The sequence below is a fragment of the Salvia splendens genome, chromosome 5, assembly GCF_004379255.2.
Source record: "Salvia splendens isolate huo1 chromosome 5, SspV2, whole genome shotgun sequence".
Taxonomy (NCBI): Eukaryota; Viridiplantae; Streptophyta; class Magnoliopsida; order Lamiales; family Lamiaceae; genus Salvia; species Salvia splendens.
The window spans coordinates 21,970,229-21,988,447 of record NC_056036.1 but is presented as its reverse complement, the minus strand read 5'-3'; the positions used below and the strand labels follow the sequence as shown (position 1 = coordinate 21,988,447).

Genomic DNA, 18,219 nt, shown 5'->3' with positions numbered 1-18,219 from the left:
GAACATTGCTCCCAACAACATTCGGATGAATCACTATTGTATTGATTCTATATTCACGTTCATAAGCTATTGAGAACGATGATCAATTTTACACTCTAAAAGTACTGAACATACTTAAAGAATTATAGTACTAGTACTAGCTGAACACATAGCCAAAAGTACCTACTCATTAGACTATCATTCCCGCGGAAGCGCAGTAAATACTAGACTAACTTCTCAAAGCCAACAAATATTATGGTTAGCTGAACACTTAACACATAACTTCTTCTCATCAAACTAAACTCCCACGGATGCGTAGTAAGTAATAATTCAACTCCAAAGACTTTTTTACATCAATATTCACTTATGCATTTATCTCTGAACAAGGTAAAATTACATAAGTTTTTCATCTATATTATTATCCAATTTCCAAGTTGAAGAGACATTAGAAAGAGGCGAAAAATATAATACATTTGATGCATCAAAACATAGCATATATAAAATCCGAACTATAAACGAAAATCAAAGCGAATGATTAAATATAGAATCTCTACAATCAATTTATCCTACTAGTGTTAAGAGCAATGAAGAAAAACTAGCCACACATGCTAAAGAAGAAAAACCGCAGAGTTAACGGCGTTCTCCGATGGCCGGCGATAGTCCTTCTCCGAGGTGACGAAGATTGGATATGGGATCCTCCTCTTCCTCTCTTTTCTTCTTTCCTCCCTTTCTCTCAAATTTTCTCCTCCAAAACCGTCTCAAAATCGTGCCCCCTCTCTCGCGTCTGATTCTCTTTTTTATCCATGCAACCACCGAGAAACTGCCACTTTGCAGTTATAAATGAATTGCCCGGCCGGGCGAAATGGAAATGAAAATCGCCCGACCGGGCGAAATGCTTCTGGACTCCGCATGCCTCACGAATTTCACCCGACCGGGTGTTTGTTGGTGTAACATTCACCTGGGCGAGTGGTTTCCACTGGAGACTCTACGCCTTGAAGAAGCGGCCCGGGCGGGTAGACAGCTTAGCCGAGTGCAACAGCAAATAACGCTTCATTTCGGAGCATTGGGCGTCATTTCCGGTGGATTTCCGGCGGTTTTCTGTCCTCCACGCTGCTGCACACCAAGTGTTTGATGGAATGTTTAAGTGAGCTCCAGCCAACTTTTTACCTCCTAACTTCGATGAAAACAAGATTTGATGAGTCATAATTTACATAAAAATGTGTAGTCTAAAGGGGAAAAATATAGAAAATATGCTTCGCATCAATTAATAGTAAGAAAAATCATCAAATTTAGTCGACGCAACTTTAAAATCAGTTGGAAAAATCTTAAAATTTGGATTTATTTGCGTTGAATTGTTTTGGTGATATTGTACTATAGATGACAACGAAGGAAATCATTCACGTTAAATTGTTTTGGTTATATTGGAAGTATCTAATAAGACAACAAAGAAATATATAGATATAAGTTAAATGATGTTTATTTATTAAGAAACCAGCTTCAATTAGTTGAGAAATGAGAAATAGAACTTCCTCCGTCCTAGTAGTCGGAGTCATTTCTTTTTTTCATGTATTTTTTAAAAATAATAGTATTAAATACCTGCAAAAAGGAAGTGATATTACACTTTGATATTAATAAACGCAAAAAAAATTCAAACATAAATGGTATTTCTGGTTTAATTTTTAATTTTGTTAAGATCTATTTCATTTTTATGAACCTTATTGCGAAGTACTATATTAATGAAACTTATCTAATCATGATGCTTTTAGATATGTGTCATTTTTATGAACCTTATGTTTTTAACTGTTCACGAGAAATTAATGTAATTAGTGCCGATTTTAGTTTTTCTTTTTTCTTTATCATTTGTATTATTTTCTAGCTATTTAATAATGAGTTCAACTAAGTTTTAGCGACACAATAAGTCAAACCATATGAGCCACCCTTTCGTAATTATATAATAAAATCCTGGTAAACAAGAACAATTTTATTTAATTGAACAATTTTATTTTATACTTCTATTAATTCTTTGTTGATTCCTTCATCCAAGAGTTCTAACAAATTGTACTAACCCACAGGTCGAGGCCTTGAGGTTTTTATAACCATAGCACTATCAATAGTGATACCAGCCATCATATGCTCCATATGCATTTCATGCTTTGTATGCATAGTGGAATGGAGGGCAGTTCGGAGTAGGGGCTTGATGACTCAACCATCGAGTCATACGAAAAAGTCGTACTGGGCGAAAGCAAACGCCTTCCCGGACCTAATGGCGTCACATGTCCTATATGTCTAGTTGATTATTGTCCAAAAGACATACTTCGATGCATACCCGAATGTCAACATTGCTTTCATTCCGAATGCATTGATGAGTGGTTGAGATTGAATAGATCATGCCCTCTTTGTCGAAATTCGCCTTCGAATTCTTTAGAAGAAGTATGAGATGTTGTTTAGCGATATCCTAATTGTATATGTTTTTTTAGAGTGTGGGATGTTCCTTTAGTAGTACTATCCAAATGGTAATTTTTTTTGTGTTGATAAATGCTTAAAACACCAGATAGAGTAATATTCTGATTTAAGAAAAAAGAACAGAATAAAGAAAGATCTGATTTGTCTTTAAAGTATGTTTCTTTCTGTTAAAACTCAAACTAATATAGTTGATACATGACACTAGTTTATCCCATGTAATGAATCAATGATCTCATTGAGACTTGACTTTTGGTGATAGATTTTACAGTCAATATTTGTTGGCATTGCACATAATTCTGTAAAACTTCAACTAACAACATGAAAATCCTCAAATTCTTGTCCTCGGCAAATTTTCTTGTATGGATTCATTAACTGATTCGAAAACTTCCCCTGTTATAATCCACTCCAAAGATTTGTGTCTGAATTTGAGCTGTGGAAGCTGTTTCTTCCCAATAAAGTACCCTTTCAAGTTAGAAACAGATGAGCTACTAATCAACTGTTACAGCTCCATCAATCTGAGATGTGATGATGATAACCGCGCCGTAGTAAATCTCCCTCATTTTGGGGATTTTTTGTAGTCTCCTTTAGCTGCCTTCACTATACGTTCTACATGTGTGACGAAGATCCTTTTACATGCCGGTTTGAGATCCAATGCCTTAGCAACTCCGTAGAAGCAACTGTGGTCTAGACTAGAGATTCATAGCTCGATGATCCCAGTCCCTATTTTGAACGAATACAATGATTGGCAGAATTTTAACCATCTTGAACTAACATGGAATCTTCCTAGCTGCAAACAACACTGTGAACTGCTTTATGATTTTGAAAAACAAGGTTAAAGTTATGTTCATTCTTGATTCTCAACTTTCTCAAACATTTTCTCAAGTTTATCTTGATGTGAATTTATTTTTACTATAATCATCTTTCTTGGAATCATTATTTATCACAGATGAATCCAAGAGCATATTGGCCAAACGGATCACAGGACAGGCTGTCTTGATTCCGTTATCTGTTATGCTCACATCAATCTTCGACGTACATTCGCCTTTTAAAGCTCATAGTTAGAGGCACCACCACCACGACCAACATAGCACCACAACCAGCAGCCACTGCAGGCGGCCTCACCAACAGCGAGGCCTCCAAAGTGGAGAGTTTCTAACAAGTGCATAGATGTGTTAATATTCCTTGAAGAATACCATGGTAAAGATAGGGTGAGAATTAAGAAGTTTGGGCAATGTGGGCCCCTTTTTCATGCTGAATCAACGGCTACAGAAAAGCAATAGTTGCCAGATCTGTAGAACTCCCCTTTCTGTTTTACGAGTGAGTGTATGTGTTTCTTTATATATCTGTGTATGTATATATGTTCATATATAAATGTCTAATTGTCATTTGAATGGAAAGTTTTTTCTTGAATTCCAAGATCAGGTCTTGAAAAGTAAAGCCACTAAAGAGAGTGAAAGTAACTTTATTTCCACCAAAGCTTACAACTTTATCAAAGGAACTTTTTATAAATGGATGATCTCTTACACACATCCTTGGATGAATAGGGAAAAATAAAACAAAAACACATCAGCTGATGCAGAAACCTCTTATCTTCTAGTCATCAACCGCGTCAAATGTGCGTAAGATTAGTGGAAACATAGTACAGAGTCTTCTTAAAATAATCAAAATCTGTGAATACTTGGCCAGCTACCTATAAACCTTCATATTCTGCTCTTTCTCCAAAGTGTGATCAATGCCTCAGCAATATGGCCTCATTGCAACTCAAGTTGTTTATGGTTCTCATTTCTGCTGTCTGTTCCAAGATTTCTGTCCAAACCCCAACTTGTGGTAACAACACATTCTTCATACAATACCCTTTCACATTGCTTCAAGAAGACCAAAATCGTCATCACACAACCCCCTATGATCTGAAATGCAATCGACAGAAGGTAGTAGCCCTGAACCTTCCTTTCTCTGGGGAGTTCTACGTTCGAGACATCAACTATTTTCATCGATCAACCCGTGGAGGTATTCGGCTCTGACCGGATCCGTACACTTCATGAGGGCATTGTGCGTGTCCAACAACGTGCCGCCAGAGTCGGGGTCGGGATCGGTTATGGGGAGGCGGCTTGCAAGGAGGATGTCGACTTCGCCTTCCCCTTGTTCTTCGCAACCTTGACGCCTATGGGACGCCGGGAGGACATCAGTGTGCCGGAACTCTCTTCCTCCGTGTACATCAGTTGAGGTCCACCGGACGAGTTCCGCTTTCGCTGCTTGTGTAACCACTAGCGTCGGTGGTCTTCGTCCTCTTCGTCGCACCGGTGTGCTGAATCCCTCCTTAGAACTTCTGCTTGTCCCTCAAGAGCGCCCAGATGCTGAAATGCTTGAAGTCGCCGTACAGGGGCTGGAACGACAACAACGCTCTATCGCTCACATCGCTCAAGCTCTCGCCGCTTCTCTGCTCCCTCGAGCACTTCTCGTACTCCGCCGCGAACAGGTTGACTTGCTTCTCACCTGGTCCCAGTGCTTGCGGAGCTGCTCCCTATGGCGCTTATACGCGGTCGGCGGCTTCGCCTCATTGTAGCGCTCGGCGATGCGCTCCCAGTACGCGAGCTGCTTTTGGTTGTTCGCGAATATCGGATCCTCTGATATATCCACCCAACACCTCGCCAAGACGAGGGTTTCATCATGTTGGTAGTTTGTACGTCCGGGGGCGTACTCTTCATTCGTTGCCGGAGGTGGCAACTTGTACGCCCTGTACTTGGTCCGCTTCTTTCTGGCGGGGGCGGCGGCCGAGGCGGCGGCGCGACGGGAAGGGGCGGCAGGGCGAGTTGGAGACGGCTCCATGTCAGAGAGACCGTATGAATCCGTACTGAAATCGGGATCGTACTGCGTGTTGGGGTCGAACGACCGATATTCGTCAGGTTGTGTACCCGGCCAAATTTTATAGCGTAAGTTGAGAGTGGAAATATCAGGCTATTGGGACTTGAGTATTCACCGGAATCCATTTTATAGCGTAAGTTGAGAGTGGAAAATTGAATCGAAAGGTTACAAATGAAATGTGGGGTAGGGGTATTTTTATAAACACAATTTTTGAAAAAAAAATAAAAAACGCGTTGCATCGTCCGCGCCATCGTCCGCCTCGCCCACAGTGGGCGGCCGATGGCGCCGTCGATGTCCTATCGTTCGTGCTTCGTCCGCGGACTAAGCTTATGGCGAGTACGACGCATCGTCCATCGTCAGCTCACCCACAGTGGCGGACGATGGTGCGCCCGAGGCATCGGGTGGCCTATCGTCCGCCCCACTGTGGATGCCCTAATAAAATTTAGTAGTATCACTTTTATTTTTAAGATACTCAATTTTATGTTTTGATTTTAGGGGAAAAATCACCTCCTAATTCACATAGCTGATTCAACTTGATGGGACCATACTATTACTCATTGGTGTAAATTTACATTTCTATCTCATTTTGGTAGTACTCGGAGTCAAAGCTAAGATGACACATTTCTTAGTCAATATGAGATTTTAGGAATTATTTGTTAATATGTTTAATTAAAGAGAGAAAAAGTAGGTGTAAGTATTAAATGAAGAGAAAAAGAAAGTTATATTTTAATTAGAGAAAAAAATGGTTGTGTGCATAATTATCAGGAGAGAAAGTTACTAAAAATAGAAATGTGTCATCTTATTTAGGAAAATTAAAAGGGAAAGTGTGTCATCTTAGTCTGGACGGATTAATACGAGATACATGTTTACGTTCTAGGTTTCATAACTACATAATGAATTTTGATTCCAATAGTTCTAACAAAACTGAACCTCTAATAAAACTTAAACTCTTTGAGTGTAATCCTAAACAATAATCTAAAGAACAAAACCATATCAATTTTATTATTTATGTCACGACCGCACTTCCTAAGGATAGGAAGCACGGGAAATCGCGACTAGTGGGGGAATTAAGAAGCGGGAAAGAAGGGGGAACAATCAAGGCAATACAACTTATAACGATTTAAGGTGCAAAACCATTTATTTAACCAACGTTTAAAACCCGAGTTACATAATGGAAACTACTAGAGTTCGACAATAAGGAAAAATAACAGAGTTCTTAGGACTTTGAGTAGCGGAAGCAATTTGAGAGTTTAGCTACTACTACGTATGAAGACATAGTAGCAACCGGACCAGTTCTTGAATCATCACTCAACATCCTCCGTCTCCCGACTTCGCTCAACCTGCACATAGGGAAAACATATGCAGGGGCTGAATACTTGATGCACTCAGTGAACTCATGCCCGAAATACATTTATCGTTAAGATATGTCAAGCCATCATCGAGTGAATCTCGGGTTTTACTTTAAAAGGCCGAGAAACGCTAAAATTCATTCCTTTAACAAGTGTCTGCGCAGACAAACATCATCCTCCATCATATACCATATCTGAACCATCATGTGAAACGAGAATGTGGCCACAAACTCGATCACTGAACCGGCCGACCTACGGGACGGCTCACGATCCCTATCAGTGCACTAGTCCGAGTAGGGACTCACTCCCTAGTCAGACCCGAATTCGTTAACTATCAAAGTCTAGTAGGATATTACCCCAGTAGACAATCAGATGTGCAATTCAAAACATAAAAAAAAATGGCATGACATACTATTTTAAACCACCCTTATTTCACCATAAACATATCATTTCAAAATAAAAGAATTTAAGTAATAAAGCCCACCTCAAAAGCTTAGGATTCCCGTAAACAGTTTCTCGATCCGACTTTTAGCGTGCGTGCGAACCACCTTTTCGGAAAATACATAAAGTTCACATCAATCTCGGTAACGAAGACATTTTAGAATGCATGCACTCTAATTAAAATCTTTTAATTTCTTTTTCTCGGTTTTCGTGCGTTTTCGATTATTCGGTGGCCGCCCAAGGCGTAGTGTGCGACGCCGGTCGGCCGCTTACGCCTGTTCTTTCCTCCGTTGGCTCCTCGTATTTTCCATGACGTCGAAAATAATTACTAAAAAATTATTTAAGCGCATACTTTAATTATCTCAATCATTTATCGTTGAAAAAGTATTATTTCATACTTAGGATAAAATTATTCATTCTTTAAAACGTTCCGGGAATTATAACATAATTCGCCACGATTAAATATCGGCCCATCAATTTTATTTAAAAGCCCGAGACTCAATTATTTACTTCACCTCTTACTTCTCATTTAATTTAAAAGCCCCAATTAAACAAATAAAGGAGCCCAATCTAGCAACCATCCCATTTTAATTAATAGGCCCAAGAAAATAAGTAAAGGCCCAAATTCTTTTATCAAAACAAAGGACCAATCTGTTAAAAGATTAACAGCCCAATTTTAATTCACACCTCTCCCACGTCTCTCTCTCTCACTTTCCAATTCTCTTGGGGAAACTCCATCCCGTCATCTTCACCAAAATCCGGCTGCCCCATCGTCGCTCCCGGTCTCGTTGGCCCTCACGCCGGTCCAGTTCCGCCCCTCCGTCGCATGAAACCTGCGCTGCGTCCAGTGGAGGAAGTCCGGCCAGCGGGGGCTGCTGCTGTCATGCCGTCGCGCCGTCGCGCCTGCTGAACCGACGCCAGCCAGGCTTCGCCTCCTCCGTCGCCGGGAGGAGCTGCTGCGCAGTCACCGCTGCTGCTGCTGTCGTCGTTCGCAGCCGCCACTGCCCTTGTTCGCCTGCTGTTCGGACAGCTCCGAAACGACCCCGCGGCGCCCCGATTTCGAACCGAACAGCCCCGAAGCAACCCGAAAGATGTATTTTTAATATCAAGTTACGTTCTTTGAGATTTTCGATTACATACGGTGATTGTTCGATTGGTTGATTGGTAAATTGCTTGAATTGGTTATGGGAGTAAATTATGAAATTGATATATGCAAGCTACTATATAATCATGTTTTATGATATGAAAGAATTATACCTCAAACAAAGTTTGAACTTGGTGTTGGATGAGTAAGAATGGTAGCAAGATCTCTTCTCTCTCGGCTCTTCTCTAATTTTTTTTGTTTTGTTTGTTGATGTGAATAGAGAAGGAGAGGAGATATACTAGCAAACTAATTAATTGTGTGACCTTTGGCTCTTGCAGAATTAAAGATGGAATATGGAAGGTGAAAGAATTTGGAAATGGAGGGTCTCCATGTGTGGGAGCATTCGACCGTGAAGAAGGAAAGAAGAAGAGAAGAAGAAAACTGTTGGGTTTGGCTCCCAAAATTTTGTAAAGAAGATTGGGCTTCTAAATAAATTAAAAGGTCTTGAGCTCAATTTAATTTGGAAGCCCAAGTTAGTAATACTATTATTATTTGGTGGATTTATCATAATTAGGATCCAAGCTATTTTGTAGGTAATTGGACTCTAATTTATTTTGAAAAGCCCAAATAAATTCATACTTTATATTTTCGTATCTTCCTTCGTTAATTAAAATTCACAAAACTTTATTAACTTCCGTTATCTTGTTCTTCACAAAAATCAAAGAACGCCTAACGTCACAACTTATATTTGGTGTTGTTCCAAATATAATTTCTTCGATCGTTCCTCGATTTACGCTCGTCATCTTCCATAAAAAGTACGAGGCGTTACAATTTATAATCTAGATGGACTCCAGCGAAGACTGCTAGTGCTACTTTAAAAAATATTAGTAAAATATAAAGCCTGATTAACCAAGCTGTGGTTACTAAGGCAAATGAGATTGAATGGATTGCTGAGGGAAGTGTGAAGAGGTGTTTGACCGAAAGGCATGCGTCTGTATGTATAGGTTCCGAATGGGCAAGTGAATGTAGTCTTATCCTGGTCCTCAGGATCCACGTAAATTTGGAAATATCCGCTGTATCCATCCAAAGAGCAAAAGTACTTCTTACCAGCTAGTCTCTCCAACATTTGGTCGATGAAAGGCAAAGGGAAATGGTCCTTCCTCGTTGCATTGTTCAGCTTTCGGTAATCGATGTACATTCGCCAACCCGTGACTAGCCTCGTTGGGATCAGCTCATTCCTCTCATTTTGAACGACTTGGATTCTCGACTTCTTTGGAACCATGTGGATCGGGCTGACCCACTCGCTGTCCGGCACTGAATAGATAATCCCTAGCGACAACAATTTCAAGATCTCCTTCAATATTTCTTCTCGCATGTTGGGGTTTACCTTTCTTTGGGCATCTCGATGTGCCTTTGCTCCCTCTTCCGGCCTAATGTGGTGCATGCAGACGTCGGGGCTTATTCCCACTAAATCTGTAAGGCTCCATCCAATTGCCTTCTTGTTCTTACTCAACACAGTCAGTAGCCTTGCCTCCTGTTCCTTTGTAAGGCTGCTGCTGATGATCACCGGATATGAGTTCTCCTCTCCGAGGAAGGCATACTTCAAATTAGATGGCAATTTCTTCAGCTTAACTTGGGGTGGAAGTGTGTCTTCGGGTAGAGGGTTTTTCTCAGCCTCTCCTTCTTTCTCTAGTTCTCCCTCTGAAGATTCCTCTATACTGACTGGTAGCTTGGCCCCTGCGGCTCCAATAAATTCCGATTTCTGGCAGAAGTCCTTAATTGCTCTCTTCATCGGTCAACCCTTGGCTACTGATCAGACCACACCATGCAGCGGCTTCTACGTCAGCTTGTTCATACACATCTAATGCTTGGAGTTTCTCCTGCAAATGTTCGGTCTCAAGAAAATCTTGGACTAAGGGGTCAATCACATCAACATAGCATACATTTTCAGAATCAATAGGCTTTTTCATGGCCTCATTGATATCAAAAGTAAACTTCTCCCTATGAAAATCAATGCAAATTGTTCCCTCAGCCATGTCTACTATTGTCTTGGCCGTCCTCAAAAATGGCCTTCCTAACAATATGCCACTAGATTCCCTAGCCTCGGACTCACTCATTTTGATCACATAAAAGTCAGCAGGGTAGGTAAAATCATGCACTCTAACCAACACATTCTCTAAAACACCCTCAGGACTTATGCATGACCTATCAGCCAGTTGGATCAACACCCTAGTACTCGACAATCTAACTCCCTTCAATCGGTTATAGATTGACAAAGGCATGACATTAATAGAAGCTCCAAGATCACACATTGCATGCTCGACTTTCACATCTCCTATAGTTATAGGCAAAGTGAACATACCTGGATCGACCCTCTGGGGCGGTAGCTTCTCCTGCACAATTACAGACGCGATCCCTTCTACCATGATCTTCCCATCCTCCTGGGCTTTCCCGGCTATGAATTCCTTAATGAATTTCCCAAGTGGGGGTAGCTTCACGGCTTGGAGGAATGGTATGGTGACATCCAATTTCCCAAAAATCGACAAGTAGTCCACCGGGTTCTCCTTCTATCTTTTTGTAACAAAGCGGAAAGGGAATGGTTTCTCCCCCTTTTTCTCCTCTACCGATCCCTCAGCAACCTTCTTGGAATCTTCCTTGGGCAAATTCTGGGTCTGAGCCTCCGTTCTGGATTCTACCTCTTGATGGGGCTCCTTCCTGACCAGTACGTTCTCGGGTTCACCTCCTCCACATGGTGTCTCCCTCAAGAAAAATGGGTCCTGCATCTGAGGCATGGATCTCTTAAGCTCTTCCACTGAGATGGTGTTGCCCCCTATCTTCGTTCCACTCGGCTCTCCACTTGGTTGTTTCGGTCGAGGTCCATCATAAGTAGTTCCTGACCTCAATGTAACCTTACTCACATTCGCCTTTTCGGGTATTTGGACTGTAGACGGGAGTTTCCCTGCATTTCCTCTTATTTCACCCATCGAACTGGCTAGTTGGGCCAACTGGCCAGGAGGGTTATATTAGTCTTGGTGATATTGATTCTGATTTTGGTTTTGGAACTGATTTTGGTAATTTTGGAAGTTTCTCTAGTGGGATGGTACATAAACAGGGTTTTGGTTCTGGTTTTGTGGGTGTTGGTTTTGGGATTGTTGGTTCCTTCCTGACCAGTTGAACTGGTGGTCCGGGTTAGCTGGTCCACGGTTGGGGTTTTGGTTCGGGTGGGGGTTATATTGGTTCTGACCTTGACCTTGGTTTTGATTTTGGTTCCCATCTCCCCATCGAAAATTTGGGTGATCCCTCCATGGTGCGTCCCGTTGTCTCCCCTGGATCCAATTCCCATTTGAGTTAAAATACCCGGCAGCATTAGCCTGCGCCATACTGACCGAGTCGTTTGGCTGATCATAGCTCGGTTCTTTGTTTCCCTGTTCTGCACCCTTGTAGTTCCCAACTGGGGAAGTCGGCGGTGTATTTTTCTCAATTGCGCTCAGGAGTGACTTCTTCAGCTCATCCATCTTCAAATCCATCTTATGTTCAAGCTTCTTCTCCTGGTCAGTAGACGAGGCACTTGCAACCATTTCTCGGTTGTATCCATCCCTTGAATGGTCATACTCCTTCTTCGCACTCAGTGGCTTCCTTAGGACCCTCTTTGCTTCGCTGACCCGTAGCTGCGTGAAGCTTCCTCCCGACGATGAATTGGTCAGGTCCTTGGTTGTTATGTTCATCCCCTCATAGAAGGTATGATGTATCTCAATGTCCGCCATGCGATGATTGGGACATGCATCTAAAAGGCCCATATACCTCGCCCAATAATCGCTTAAGGGTTCATGGTACCCTTGCATCACACTAGTTATTTCCCTCTTCAGCGCGCTTGTCTTGGATGACGGGAAAATTTCGCCTAGGAATACTGACTTGAAATCGGCCCAACTCTCAATAGAGTCGGGGGGCAGGCGCATGAACCAGGTGTTTGCCTCCTCTTTCAAAACGAACGGCAAAGCCTTCAATCTGTAATCATCCTCGGTCGCCCCTGCTGGCCTTCTCTGCGCCCTACAAATATTATAAAACTCATGAAGGAACTCGTAAGGCCCTTCGTAACTCTACCCGCAATATGTAGGCAGAATTGCGATCACATGAGGCTTCACATCACAGGCAGTTTGCCCTGGGGTCACAACTATGGCTTGAGGTGGTTCTCCCTCGGTATGTGCGTTCAGCGTCCCGATCTCAGGATCTTCTTCTCCTTGAGCGGCCATCCTTCTCGGGTTTTCCTCTATCCTTGGTATCTCTTCCGGTATTGGTCCTTCTATGGTGTATTGCTCCTCGTCACTACTCGAACCTAAGTCAGACTAAGCCATCGACACGCCGGATCGAGTGGTTACGAGTATAGATCCTCGCTGAAGTATCTTCAGCCTCCACTGGTCAGGAGCCGAGTTGCTTCTCATAAACTGAAATAAAAAGAAAGAGAAAAAGTTATCCACAATATATACGCCAAAGTATCACGCACAATAGCTACTAATAACGCCATCCATCCCCGGCAACGGCACCATTTGAAAGAGCAGGTTTGTGCAGGTGTCGTTTCAAGCAAAGGGTGTATCCTTCTGATCAGGATGAAACAATCCCATCCTAAGCCTAAAACCTGGTATCAATAATTCCTCAACCCTCTTCTACTGGGTAGTATAGTGAAGGTAGGAGTCGAATCCCACAGAGAGGGTGACGGTTGGAGTGATTGTGGTGATATTCTGGAGGGTTTGGTTAGCTACCACGCTTTGGGTTGAGACTTATCTAGGCTGGAATTTAAGGTGGTACTCTACTGACTAGGAGGTGGGAAAGGTGTTGGACAGGCGGCTGTGTACGTGTGAGTGGGGAACATGATGTTCGGCTAATATATGTAGAAGGTACGAATTTACTATAAAAGGCTAAACGGAATATCAGAGGGAAAGAGGTAGTTAGGTGACTAGGCCTACAGGTCTAAAAAGTAACAACTGAAAAGTAAGGAAAAGTAAAGGACAAAAGTAAAAAGTTGTTAAAAAGCAAAAGTGATCCCCAACTTGGATGGAGATGTTGTCTTCTTCAACATAAATCAAATCAGATCAGCAAAACCAGATTCATCACCATAAAAACACAGATTAACAACTTCAAGAACACAGAACTACAATTAAAACTTAGAATCAAAAGATTAAACTAACGAAACTGCAATTATGCTTACTGGTCAACATACAAGGTGGCAGAATAACGTAAACTCGGATTTCACACTAAGAAACTTCTGGAAAATAAATCTAAACAACAACTGAACTAACAAATCACAGATCGAACAACTCCAAATGAAATCATGCTTCCAACACTTAGAAATTACTGCAACAACTAGATCTAAGCTACCTAGGCAGAATGAAACAGATTTGAACAGAAAGAGATGCATAAAAACAACTTCATTGCATAAAACGTTTGGATCTTAACAAAACACTTCAAAGGATGATAAGTACTGAAAATGCAGCAGATCCAACGAAAGAAAACAAGTAAAGGTTAATTAAGAAAGCGAATAAAGATTGTTTTGCCACTCCGGGCGATGAAACTGCTAACTACAATCGTGCTTACTGGAACGAGAGAATGGAACTCCGGCGAACTGATGATCTTCAAGTGACCATGGCTGTGGCGAGGAACGAGAATTACGAAGGATAATGCTGAAGGAGGGATCTACCGAAGAGAAATTGCTAACTAAGCATCGGAGTTAACTAACTAATTGATCATCATTCTCTCTCCAAGTGGCTTCCTTTTATAGGGAGGTCTCCCTTGATTTTTAGGGTAGACTTCAAACATGAAATGACTCTTTTGCCCCCTTGCTTGCGGCTGATCTTCCCAGCTATCATGCTTCTCCATCTCGAGCCTTTTTGGCATGCATACTGGTCAGGATAACAACATCCCGACGCCATTTTCACCTGAAGTATCTGAAGCTTTGCCTACTGGTTAGAACACTCAACCTGCACACTTAAGCAACTGTTTTGCAGATATAATTCAATTATGCACATCATACTGACCAGTAACCTAGGCCTAGAATACGACTTATCAGTAAATATGTCATTTCCCTCATTTAATTTCTGAATTTTACTCATGATAAAATGATAAAATGATAGTTTTGCTGGATAAAATGATATTCTGGGTTGATACAATGATAAAAAGCTAGATGCTGCCACAAATTAATTGTCTAAGGTCAAGAGCGTTTCTGCTTGAAATATTTTTAGGATTCATGAATACAAAAAAATGATTGTGAAAATTGGTTTCTTATAGCTGAAGACGGAACAACATTTTCAATTAAAAACCTAAACACAGAACAAGCAATTCCCCGAAATTGGTTTGAGTCCAATCTCATTTTCATCCGGAAAAGTGGAGATTGAATAAATCAAATCAATAGATAGTATTATTGATATTGATTTAGTCTTCATGGCTGACGATTCGAAAAAATCTGAAACCGAAGAAAGTACCACGGCCGAGGCGAGGCACACAAGGTATCTCCAGTGAGAGAGACCGCCGGTAGTGCTGGAGGATGGGGTGAATGGGGATTTTCGCTTTCATATCTAACGGATCTTCAGAAAGCTGCTGCTGAAGCGGCTGAGGAGATATCACGCAATTTATGTGTTTTTGCAATTTATCACTGAACCTATCATTTTACCCACCAAAACTATCATTTTATTCCCCAAAACTATCATTTTATCCAACCAAAGAACTCAAACAATCAATTTATCATGCAAAAGTATCATTTTATCATTTGAAACTATCATTTTATCCCCTCAAACTATCATTTTATGATGCAAAAATATCATTTTATCAGCAAAAAATCTAAGAATGAAGTGAAATCATAATAAGAGTGATGTGTTTTGTGAACAAGAGTGAATTGTTTTCTGAACAAAAGTGATGTGTTTTGTGAAAAAAAGTGAAGTGTTTTCTGAACAAGAGTGATGTGTTTTGTGAACAAGAGTGAAGTGATTTCTGAACAAGAGTGATGTGTTTTGTGAACAAGAGTGAAGTAAAAACAGAATAAGAGTGAAGTGTTTTCTGAACAAGAGTGATGTGTTTTGTGAACAAGAGTGAAGTAAAATCAGAATAAGAGTGATGTGTTTTCTGAACAAGAGTGATGTGTTTTGTGAACAAGAGTGAAGTAAAATTCGTGGTTCGTGTGGTCACTACAGGAGGGAGTGATTAAGAATAAGATTAGTTTCCTTATTGTCAAAAATTTGTTACTAATACGACTCTAAGTGAACAATAGACTAGTGATTTCTTCCATAACAAAAAATTATATTATATCTTCCACATTCAGCAGACTTGAAGGACACCGTTTTCCTCGTGACATCAAATCCTACCAAGTAGTTAACCTGAGCAACGCCGCCGTAAATATGAAAACCAGCATCGGTAAGCTCCATCGCCAAGCACTCATAATCCTGATTGACTCTAACAAAAGCATTCTCGTGCTTCCACTCCACATCCGCCCATTGGAAATGATACTCTGAGTTGATACAATGATACTTTTAGTACATAAAATGATAGTTTTGCCGGATAGAAAGATACTCTGAGTTGATATAATGATACTTTTACTGATTTGTAGGTATGTACATAAAATGATAGTTTTGCCGGATAGAATGATACTCTGAGTTGATACAATGATACTTTTAGTACATAAAATGATAGTTTTGCCGGATAGAATGATACTCTAAGTTGATACAATGATACTTCTATATCTAATTAAATTAGAATGCATGCATCCTACGTGAGTGCTCAATCTTTTCTCCTTCAAAACAAACAAAGAACCAGGTAGCCCATCTACATTCTACTTAACTACTCCAAAACGTCAAAGGAATTAATCCAATTCCTTGTGCCAACTGATACCCCCAACTTTAAACCATCAATCCATCTATCCATTTTAGTATTCTATTTGGCTCAAGATTTTAATTCATGTAAAAGGGCTACGTCTAATCCAGCAACAAAATTGAGTCCAACAAAAAAGCAATACGTCTAATCCAGAATGATACTCGAAGCAACAGATCGCCGACCAAGAAATGACGAACGGTCAACTCATATATGAAAAGCAATACGTCGTTTCCGCCGGTAAGATCGAAGATGAAATCAAGCACAAACACTCACCGAATTCAATCTTGATGTGACGTAGATTTGTTAACGGGGAAAATGGTGCTGGGGAAGAAGACTGAAGGGATTACTGAGACACAGAGGAAAGAAAGAAAAAGGAGGGGGATTAAAATGACAATTTTATAACGAAATGACAATTATGCCCTTAATATATCCGAAAATTGATAGTTTTATTTTATAAAATGTTAGTTTTGTTAGATTAAATCTAGACCACATATTTTAAAAATGTGTGGTGGAGATTTAGTTATAGGGTTATCACACAAATTGAGGTTATCATTGTAATGCACCCATATATATATATATATATATATATATATATATATAGGGGTGCATTAAGGTCCTTACACCCCTTTAGTGTTATACAGAACACAAATCATAGTCATAGGATAGATGGATTGGATGGATGTGATTTAAATTACCCGAGCTACATTATTCGACCATTTTCATACATTATCGGGGCAAAATTGGTATCACACAAAAATATGTAGCATTTTCAAAACTGCAGTTCCGAGATTTCAGCGGAATTAATTTGAGCGATGTTTCACAACCCAATCTCTCTCCTCTCTCTCCGTCAATTTGACTCAAATTCGAGTCTCTCTTCCCCCCAATTCAACCCTCCCCCAAACCCTAGACGCCGCCAAATCTCACTACGAAACTGAAATCACGCCCTTTTTTCGCCGTCAAAAAGACTGAAAATGTACATTATTTCAATAGCAGGCCAACTTCAAGGTGTTCTTCGAGTGTAATGTGATGATTTCAGTTTTGGTGAACCTTTATCCGAGGGTTGTATTAAATGGTCGGATTTCTGGTAAATTTCAACTCTAAAATATCTGGATTTTACAATTAGAAGTTTGTTCTTTAGTGATTATCTGTGTTTTGAGCTCTAATTGCTTCGGATGTTGTTGATTTATGTACATTTGGTATTTCTTCGGATTTTTTCATCAAATATTAATGTTTTGATGATATATATATATTTGAAACTACTCAATTGTGCTTCATATTGAATCGTGTGTTCTTGCTGTCTCTTGATGATAAATCTACATTGGGTAATCATCTTATTGTTCATTTTGTTGACAACAACATACCTATTTACAGTGGTCTGAGTTTGTACATTACAAATTTTTTCTTGAAACGATAAATTGGTGGCATAACACTGAGTATTCATTTGTAATTGTACATCAATACAAAATAAAATTTTGTACATTATATGTTTGTTAAGTGTACATTATCTCATTATATTATACTTCGTATGTGATATATTATCTAGGCTATTATGTACATTATTTTAATACGATTTCATTTTTTATGTGTGTTTTGAATTTCATAGAGTAAATAATGTATGAAAATTGGCCTTTAATGTACATGTGTAATGCTAAATGATGTACCTATGTAAGGATTTAGTGTTTAGTGGGAGTTGAATCTATACCCTTCGGGTTTAGTAATCCATGGGGCTAGGTTGTAGTACCCACTCACAAAACGAAACTATCACCAAGGGTATGGAGTTTGAATCATTCCCCTATGGTTTAACAATCTTTGGGGCTAGGGTATAGTACCACCACATGCATTGAGTTTCATATTTTTATGTGTGTTTTGGATTGCTTACAGTAAATACTGTACAAAAAGTGACATTTAATGTACATGTGTAATAGTAAGTAATGTACCTGTGTAAGGATTTAATGTGTACATTGATTACTTATGCATTGATACATTATTTAGTTTCATGTGTACATCAAGTCTTCTAATTTGAAGCATCATATTACATCGATTATTTCGATCTGTACAATCCTTATTCTGCATTGATACGTTGTATTATTAGACATTCAATTTACATCTAGGTTAATAATGTACGCTTGTCTTATTAGAATCAAAGTGGACAGCCGCTGACTTCGATGATGACTTTGATGAAGACAT

At 40.1% G+C, this 18,219-nt stretch overlaps 1 pseudogene; it reads left to right on the top strand.

Moving 5' to 3' along the window:
* LOC121803968 overlaps positions 1-2,415 on the top strand; it is a 32,530-nt pseudogene extending 30,115 nt beyond the window's left edge.
* Positions 2,416-18,219: the final 15,804 nt, after the last annotated feature.